The sequence below is a fragment of the Coturnix japonica genome, chromosome 2 (genome assembly GCF_054131305.1).
Source record: "Coturnix japonica strain WE chromosome 2, WE-NBRP24, whole genome shotgun sequence".
In the NCBI taxonomy this organism is placed as follows: Eukaryota; Metazoa; Chordata; class Aves; order Galliformes; family Phasianidae; genus Coturnix; species Coturnix japonica.
Window position 1 is genome coordinate 127,176,800 of NC_140664.1, and position 10,118 is coordinate 127,186,917.

General features: G+C 37.5%; 1 long non-coding RNA gene across 1 annotated transcript; it reads right to left on the reverse strand.

Annotated features, from left to right (window-relative positions):
* Window positions 1–691: 691 nt before the first annotated feature.
* LOC146762155 (uncharacterized) lies at window positions 692–6,110 on the reverse strand. The gene is made up of 2 exons (XR_014943143.1): window positions 5,906–6,110; window positions 692–3,417 (listed from the first exon to the last, which is right to left on the reverse strand). It is a non-coding gene; the product is annotated as an uncharacterized LOC146762155 (long non-coding RNA).
* Between the last annotated feature and the right edge of the window lie 4,008 nt (window positions 6,111–10,118).

Sequence of the window (10,118 nt, forward strand, 5' to 3'; positions counted from 1 at the left end):
TAATGTAATAAATCAAATAAAAAAATTGTTCCCCATGGATAGTAATATGCAAATGTGTTTCCTCTGCACTATTTCAGACTCTTTAGTAATATCAGCCCATAATATTCAAGGCTTCTTTTAAAAGCTGCTGATAATAAAGGCAACCTCAAACCAAGTTCTTTTGTTATAAAGTTTTCTCTAAGCTATATATAGTTTTCTTTTGATTATCTGAGCAGGAAATAAAAATGTAATAAAGAAAAAAAAAAAGAAAAAAAGAAAAAAAAAAAAAAAAGGAAAAAGACCAGCAAAAGCAAATACAAGCTCCTTTTTTTCATTTATATTTCCACTTGTCATTTATTTTCCCTTATGGAGGCCACCAAGTTTTTTTAATATAGTTGAATCTTATTCTCCTGTTCAAAGTCCTCCAAGGGCATTAACCATTGAGGATTCATCTGCTTTTGTTTGGATATTGAATATGATAATGTAAAAGTAGATTTCTGGTGCTGTGAAACAGGTGATGTAAGATATGCTTGACTTCAGACTTTTTTTTTTCAGATAACCTCCTGAAAAATAATTGATAGAGTAACTTTAGCTCTAGCTAAGGCAAATATACTGATGCAGCTAAGTGTACTCCTCACTTGGACAAACTCTGTTAAAAATTGCATTAGTTTATTGCTACATCCTCCATCTCCCAAACTCTTTCTTCTCTCTCTCTCTCTCTCTCTCTTTTTTTCTTTTTTTCTTTTTTTAATTTTCTTTTTACTTCTGCGAGGGAGATTGCTTATATTATATGTCTACAAATAATATAAATAGTTAATTTCTCAATAGTTTATGCTATTACATTCATATCAGCACATCATATTAGGAAACGTGTGGACAATAACCACATGGAACCCCACGCTAGCTTTGATGATCTCAAAGCCAGATATTCAGCTGGTGTTCATCAGAATACATCTCCATTTCATTGTATGAAGCAATGCCAATTTATACCAGTTGAGAATCTGGCCTTTCATCTCCTTTCTTTTACAAAGCTAAATTAAAAATAGCTGAAATCAGTTCTTGGAAAACTTTTCATCTATCTGATATTGAATTTGATCACTCATATATGGTTCTTTCATGAATTCTAAGTAGTCAGTCTTTTCTTTTAAATAGTTTTTTTATGAGTAAATACTAGTGACTGTGTTAGAAACAATAAATAAATGAATTCTGGATTTTACAAGGTTAAAATTCTTGAATTTTAACACTTGAGAATGGTGTGTGCATTCTGCCTGATTTGGAGTGAGAGAATTACCTTCTTCTATATCTGAGAGATCTTCATAGTGATAGCTAGAAGAGTGATTTTTAAATTAAAAGCATGCTTTTCAAAGAATGAAATTTTGGGCACAGTAGTCACTCAGACCTCAGCTTACTTCTGAACTATTCAGGGTATTTTTCCCTAGCATAGGGAATTTAATGCATGTGAAGTAGCGTGAAGATTAGTCTTGACTATGAGGTCCCCATTCAAAGCTATGTGAGTTCAAGAATTCTGATGGAGGTAGCTTTTGCAGGCTCAAGAGCATCACATAATCTAAATATTTGGCAATCAGGAAAAATGCAAACTATGCCGTAAGGAAAGAAAAAAGACTAAATATGCGTGCTTTTGTAGCTATTTGGACTAAACCTTAGCAGAGGATTGTCATGGTCTTGGCTGGGATAAAGTTAATTCTCTTTGTACAGGTCCATGTGATGCTTTATTTTGGATTTTTTGATGAAAATAGAGGTGATAACAAACCAATGGTTTTAGTTGTTGCAGAGCAATGCTTACATAGAGCCAAGGACTTTTCTGATTCAGCAAGGGGATGGGGGTGCACAAGAAGCTGTAAGGGGGCACAGCAAGGACAGCTGAGCCAAACTGACCAGTTGAATATCCCATACCATACAGCATCATGTTCAGCAATAAAAGCTAGTAACCATTAGTTTGCTCCTGGTTTGTGAGCCTGATATAAAAATATTTGCTTTTGATGTGTTGTTGTTGTAGGGAGATTACAAACATAATGAAGGAAAATAGGAAGATAAAGATTTTCAGGAGAGATCCATTTCAGATTAAAGGGCTTCAGAAGTACAAGTAGATTCTCTGTGAACAAGCATAGCAACATTATGGAAGAGCAAGGTAAACATAATCCAAATTGCAGTCTTCAGCCCAGAAAATTTGTTTTCTCTGAAGTACTCTGACTGTATACAAAGACTTGCTTATGAACAAAACTGTGTCATTTACTCCTATTGATATATTGACTCATCAGCTACAAAACCACCCTTTGGCTGTGTTTAGTCATCATTACTAAATGTACAGAAAAGGCAGGTGTCATGCACTTTGAACAAGTGCATTCAATAATAAGATTTTGAACTAGTGGAAACTATTACTGACTACAAGGGATAGAACAAAAAACACCACCCAATGTTTCAAAGGATAAAAGAAGTCAGAAAAGGTAGGTGGGTGGTTGGGGTGGGTGATGAACACCAGTAATCCCATTCCAGATAGAATAAAATGATATTTACAAACAATAGAAATGTAGATAAAACTCAGTTTCATCTTCATCAGGGCAAATGACTGGAGGCTGTACCTTTGGTTCCTTCGTAGCCTAAACATGTAAAATGTTTAACTGTTAAAAAGAAAATACCTCTTTCCTGTATCTGTAGTTTGAACTCTGGGGGTGTTATCCTTCTTCATGCTTCCACACAGAGAGAGAATTGGAAAATGAGGGTTCACATGTTCTCCTACAAATCACTACAGTAAGATGGTGGGGTCATAAAAATGGTGATTATTAACATTTGGCCTTATCCTCTGTGTGTTGTGTAGCTTTTGATTGCCTGTTTAGTTTGTGAATGTAGGCAGTGTTGCTGTTTATTTTAACAACAAGCCCATTGTAAGCACATTCATCTAGAGACAAAAGCATCCACACACAGGTCCTGTATTGGGTTGGCTTACTTTCTGAAAGTAAAAACTGTGTGCATTTGTTCTTATGGAATATTCACATTCTGATGAAATGCATTTAAAATTATAAAGTAACAAAGAAACATGAAGAGTTGCCAGATTAAATTCATCGTTACACATGAAAAACATGGTAAAGCGTGTAGAGTTGGGCGACGCTTATCCAGATCAGCTTTAACTGATCTCAACAAAGCTTGGGCTGCTGCAAATGATTAAGTTAGAATCATGCCAACATGCTGATGGTTCTGCATATTAGCAGCACTAACTACTCACAAGATTGAGGAGGGATTATTACCTGACATTTCTGTGTCCTTCCTGAACTCCAGAATGTGACAGTTTGAATTAAAACAAAGTTATCTCTGTCAAGAGAGGATGAAATAGAAGCAGCAAATACTTAATCAAGCCAGAACTGGTGATGCTGAATTGGGGCTGAAGGTGATTACAGTCACCGGTGATGGAACGTTATCCACCTACATGTTATATCGGAAAAAAATAATAAGTTATTAGGTTAAAATTCGTGAAGTGATTCACCCAGTAGTCTTACATTATCATGACAGAAAAGAGATTTACTGAATTTATATTAGAAAAAGGTTGAATGTTTCAGATTGGACTCCAAAAAGAACCACACCAGGAGATAAGAAGCTTAAGTAAGCCATGGACAGAGGGGACATTAAAAAGCAGACCCCAGTGTTAAGTTCAAACTGAATCAGGACCAACACACAGATTGCATAATTCTTGCAAGCTGCTTCAAACTAAATTGGCAAAAATCCTATCAGAACTGATTATTTCAAGTTTTCTACATCTCTTAATTAGCAGCAATCACATGAAATCAAGGAGTCCCATGAGGTTTCCCATATATTTGATTAAAAATAAAAATAATTAAAAAATAATAATAATCAGGCGAATGGCTATTCCATTGCATCTGAACAATCAGAGATCTGAAAAATCACTGAAACATCAATGTTTTCTACTGAGGTGCTGTGGATTTGAGCTGTGAATTTGAAATAAGCAAAGGAGTTAATCTGTAGTATATAAAGGATCAGAGGTCTTGTTTTCATGTAACAAAATACAGTACCTATATGTCTGGCTGATAAACAGCAGATCTCTGATTAGCTAATGGCCACTGAAGCTGGCAAAACTAGCCTTTACTTCATGCCTTTTATCCTCCTTCAAAAATACCCGCCATGATTTTCTTTTCTTCTTGCTTTTGTCTTTAATCATGCCACAAAATGCAGCTCGTGTAGCTCCCTGGAAGCCCTGAGTGGTATACTCTACCGAAAAGCTCTTCTGTCTTTAGCACAGAGCTGTAGGAAGTGAGTAACCTCCTTTGTGCAGCCAGAGTGCTGCTGATCACTCCTGAAGGAAACACAGTGCTAACACAGACATACAATGCTGTTGAAAGGATTTTGTCTGGAACTTGCTTATTTACTTAGGGACTCGGTGCCACATTAGCACTTTTGTTCTAGTTCTGAGTTCATGATTATTTCCAGAACCTTTGTCTGCTAAGGGAGCAACAGCATTATAAAATGGTAAAAAACAAAGATGCAATATGGATGTCCTTTATCCGATACATCTGACTGATAACTTTGCTACACTGTGCATTTAAAAAGTAAATGAAGTTGAAAAAAGGTCTAGGAGTTCCAGACATTCAAACCATGAGTTTTTCTTGGCTTCTGTACTGGTAAAAAGCTTCATCTAAAATGATCTACTATATCACTTTGTCAACTACAGTTTGGCACATTGGTAGCACAACAGCACAGATGCAGTAAGGCCTGTGCTCTTAGAGTGAAAATCTGTGAGTCAGTTGTCAAAAGACTATGCACTTTAAGCTATTCAGTTTGTATTTATGGTGAGTGTAGGTGCTCCTCGTGTTCTCACAGGATTTTGTAGCAACCGATGAGACATGGCTGAAGGAATCCAGTGAGCTAAAACAAGAGTCAGGTAGGGTATTGTAAATATCATTCCTTGCACTTGAGCATGATTGTATGTCACTGTGGGAAGAAGCATTTCATTGGTATTCTGCTGGCATTGCAGGAAAATGCTACTATTACAAAAGCCTGGATCATAAACACCAAGAGGGAGGGAGAGAAGGGATTAGTTCTCATCTCTTAAGTGTAAAGAATACTTCAAAACAAAACTGGGAAATAAGGCAATACCGGTCCGATTAAAGCCTACTGAACTGAACGGAAGGATTTTCACTTATGTCAAATGGTGTTGGATCTGTTCCTTTGTGATTCTGTGCTGCAGTTTGTGCCTTTCTGAGGAACGCAGCACTGCAATCATCTCTGTAACAAAAATACATTCCTTTGTTGTATTTTAGCATCAGTGGTTCAAGCAACAAGGACACAATATTTCACCTTGACAAAGAGGTACCCGAGTGAGAACGAAGGCAGAGCAGACAGGACAGCCTTCATAGCCATTTGTCACCGAATCGTGACTGCCCAGCAAAGTATAAAAAGTCAATTTTATTTATGAACAGGAAGTTTTAACAAGATAAAAAGCAGACAAAGACTCACTCAGGGGTACAAAATTAACCTGTGGAACAATCACATGACCATTTATGTGTTTGTAGAAGTAAAATTAATGTGGCACAACACACTTTTTTTCTTCTTCTACTGGGCTGAACTGTATTTTCACAGAAAACATCAATTGAGGAAGAAATATCAAGCTAATAGACAATACAAACTACACTCTGATTATCTGTAATATTCAATATTTTCTGTAGAACAGACTGTCACTTTCTGGAAGTCAGAGCAGAACTCAAACTTTCTTGAAATTTGAAATCTGCCCACAGGAAAACAAAACAAAACAAACCAACCAACCAAACAAACAAACAACAACAAACACACAAAAAAACTCCCTTCAGCACTGTTTCTTCTGTTTGAAGGTGCAATTTGACTAACGGAAAGGCCTCATCTTTCATGCCATATGAAGAAAATTTCAAGGTGCAATACTCACATTTTCTCCATCAGTCTTCCTCTAAGTAAAGATAATAGCCATACTGTTTTTTTCTTCTATCATTTTTCCAAAGGCGATGTTCTCTTGAGGCTGGGAATATTATCCTCAGCTGGTTTTCTTTTTGCTGCCAAACCCACAAGTTATAGCAAATACAGACAACAAACAGTCCTGATCCAGCTGTATGCTCACCGAAGGTGAGTAACTCAGACGTGTAATGCTGATTGTTTTTTAACACATTATGATAATTATCCTACCAGGAAAAAAAAATAAGTATCAGGCAAAATTAAAGAAATCAAGTGTAACAAATTCAGTGCTGTCAATGAATGCATTCATGTTAATGAATAAAATCATCAATGGAGTAGCCCAGAATGAAGATGCAACAGATGGGAAAGGTCCATGGTTTATCCACTGGTTTCTTTGAGCATTTCTTTTGAGATGTGGTTAACTATCGGTTCCCCAGCCTTCTCCTGTATCTAGGTTAAAAGACTGTTAAATATTGTAAGCGCCACCTAAACTTTAAGGGATGATTACAACTAACTTGATGTTAACTAACTGACAGATGTGACTTTACACTATCATATTGGGTTTGCGCAGAGTGTTCTAGGAAAAGACACAGAATGGGTCTTATTTTGGTGGAAAACCACTGATGTCAGCTTGTGATGTGCTTGTAAAGCCACATGCTCATCTAAACTGATTTGCTTAATGTGAGATATAAGTCCACCTACAAGCTGCCCCTATCTGACTAAATTATATTACAACAAATTAGTCTGATTGGTGCCTAGTCACAGGCACTGAGTACAAAGACAACTGTGTATGTGATGGTGCAACAGCTGTCAATGCCCCTGCAGATTTTTTACTCTGCTCTGGAGTAGCAGCTGGGCTGCTGAATACCCTAGATAACCGCAGTTTCATTAGGAAGTTCTGCATTAAAGGAAGTGTCTCTCGACTATCCATGTTTTGATCTTCAGTTTATTGGAATTTTGGGCTGGACCATCCTTATACTATTTTAATTGGTGAATGTGTCATATGAAGACTGGAAATGTCTGCAGGACATACTGGCTAGCTTCCTTAATAACTTGTTTAATCTCTCTCTCTCTCTCTCTCTCTCTCTTTTTTTTTTTTTTTTTTTTTTTTTTTTAATGCACTATTAGAGATATACAGATAATAAAAATAGATGGCTTATGGGGTTAGTTTTTAAAGGCAGGACCCAGGATGTACGATACAGAATCAAAATATTTCCCTGTCTTTAGTGATTGCCATGGTCCAATCTATACTTGCAAAGGCAATCAATACAGCCTCCCTCAAGCAGTATTCCTGAAGGAAGATATCTTTTGCCAAAGCATCTGGATCTAGTATACAGCTATAAAGAATTACACAACTTGCCAATAGAGATGACATTTCCATTGGCATGCATTGTTTTATTAGATGCAAATAGGTTTTCCATCCACAGGGCATAATGATGAGTTAAGGAGACATTTGCAGCCTCTAAATTTACTGGCTATTGTGAGCTTAAAGCAGATGGTCAGCACTTTAATATAAATTTTCAGAACAAAAGCCCTGATTTAATATTATTTAAAAAATAAACAGCTCTCTGTTGGAACTGTGTAACTTCTGTGATTGTGGCTACTTGCTTTGTCACTACATATACATCTGATATCTGATCTCCTCCTTAATGCATCAGTAGGACATATCATATTGGAGACATGCATCAGGGCAAGAACTGTAGAATAACAGAATCATAGAATGATTTCAGTTGAAAGTGATCATTTAAGGTCATCTAGTCTGAATTCCCTGAAATGAACAGGGACACCTACTCTAGACAAGGGTGTTCAGGGCCTTATCCAGCCTGACCTTGAGTGTCTTCATGGGCAGGCCATCTGCCACCTCTCTGGGCAACCTGATCCAATGCCTCACCACTCTTAGGGTAAAAAATTTTCTCCTTATATCCAATCAAAATTTCCCATCTTTTAATTTGAAACTATTTTACCTTGTCCTGTCACAGCAGACCTTGATGCAGTCTGTCCCTTTCTTTCTTACGGCCCCCCTATAGACACTGACAGGGCACTTTCAGGTCCCCCTGCAACCTTCCTTTCTCAGGATGAAGCATGGTTGGGGATGGAATCTATGAGTTCCTTTTTCTCAGTCTCAGATTCAGTAGAATGTCACTCCATTCTCATTCTATAGAAAATAAAGAAACTGCATTCCTTTATTTCTTGTTATTCATAGCTTTGCTTCACCCACTAATCAGTTGAATAAGATAAGGCTGCAATTTCATTGTTTCAGTTGACGGGATGTGTGCAGTATCCAGAGCTCTGGGAGCACATGTCATACCTAGCCACCCTTAGCCCCATTTTTCCTCCATTTCTGAAGTCCAGCTGAGCTCACAGCAGTGCCCAATCCGGAATGTGTGCTGAGGGGCAGCATCCTGTGGATGCTGGGAAGGCGGGGAGGGAAGGCAGGAAGGAGCTCCTTCAGCTCTGTGCTGCTGAAGCTCCTGTGCTGTAAAACATCCAAGTTCCGCTGGTATTTCCTCAGCCACCAGCTGCTTTTACCTCATAAAGGGCCTTGATTGCTTTGTTCGTTGAGGCCGGCCGAGTATTTGGCACACCCATTATTTTTAATGAGGAATGTTATTTTCTTTGGAATCAAGACATCCCTGTTGGCAGCCACTAACACCTTTCAGCCTATCTGCATCCTGCTAACACACAGCATTAAGTGCAGTCTGTATACATATAGACAAGTACAGACCCTTCCTCAGAATGCCTGCAACTTTGCCATTAAACAATACTAAAAGCTGCATGCTGCTTGCACCTGGTTTATGAAGGTGGTTATGAGTGTAGAGAAGTGCAAGCATACACATGGCTCCTTCAATCTCACGGGTGTTGCACAATGCCAAAATTTGTGTAGGTGCCAGGTCTTTACTACAATGAACATTCAAAAGAATTGCAGAGGCCCAACTGTGGGGCAGGCCAGTTGACAAGGAGATCAGATATGCAGCATATGAGAATGCTTTTTTAGCACATCAAACCTTTCTCATTCCCATATCAGGGCCAAATTAAAACGTGCCAGGGACTGAATACAACCCAACAGTCAGGGCCTTTATGTCAACATGATGTAAATTAAGACAACAGAGAAAGCATCTGAGACACAGTCCCAGCTAGGCAGCAGCTTAGTGTCTTGGCCATTTGTGTGGTTGAATGAAATACACCCTCTCACACTAGTGAGTGCCATAACTCCTGGGGTATGGATTATTTTGCATATTTTTCTTCACTAAAAGTTTTGCATTTGACAGATTGTTTTTTTTCTTTAAGATGAAAACCTCTCTGTCAAAAAATTCCCAACCAGCTCTTTCACTAAGACAATCAGCAGCTCAAATCAAAAGAACTGCGATAACCCCGAACCTTAGGACTGAATTGCCTTAATTATATATTACACTTGATAGAGCAATCAGAGTTGCTTTGATTTGGGATATGAATAGATAAGATCTGTATGAAAGATTTAAAAAGTCACTCTGTGCTTCCTTTCTTTTTTCTTTTTTTTTAATTGACATTACCTTGACGTGTTCATGTGAAGTATCATATTCTCTCCCTGGCATGGCTGAACTCCAAGCTGCTCACAGTTTTTATCACTGCAATGGCAACTATCCCTCTGTGTTTAGAGAAAGAATAGAGAAAAAAAAAAGTCAGCAAGAAAAAAACAGAACAAAGTGAAAAAAAAATAAAAATGGGAGTGGTGGGTTTGGATTATCTTGAAGCTGAGTTTCTTGTTCTCCTATTTGTCCTTATCTTGATAAAAATAAGAAAAATAGATTAGAATACAAAATATTTAGCTTAGATTTTCAAATCAAGTTTAGATTTTCAAGTACATTCCTTTCTTTGAAAACAGCTTCAGTCAAATCCTATGATTTGACTACAGAAGGATATGAGAATGCCTCTGTTCAATAGGGAGAATAAGATTAAAGTCCCTTATGAGAGTATTGTAGGTTCAAGGTGACAAAGCATCATGATTTTATACGAAACAGAAGTAGCACTAAGAATTATCTCTAGGACACCGTACTGGCTAATATCCTGCAAAACAACTCTTTGTACTGAAAGCTGGGTTTTTGTTACAGAAACATCAAAAAACATTAAAGAAGAGATATTGAAGCATCAAGAGAATGTTAACCTGACAGCCGGCACTGTCTTGAAAATGGATTTCTGGCTTGAAGTTACGG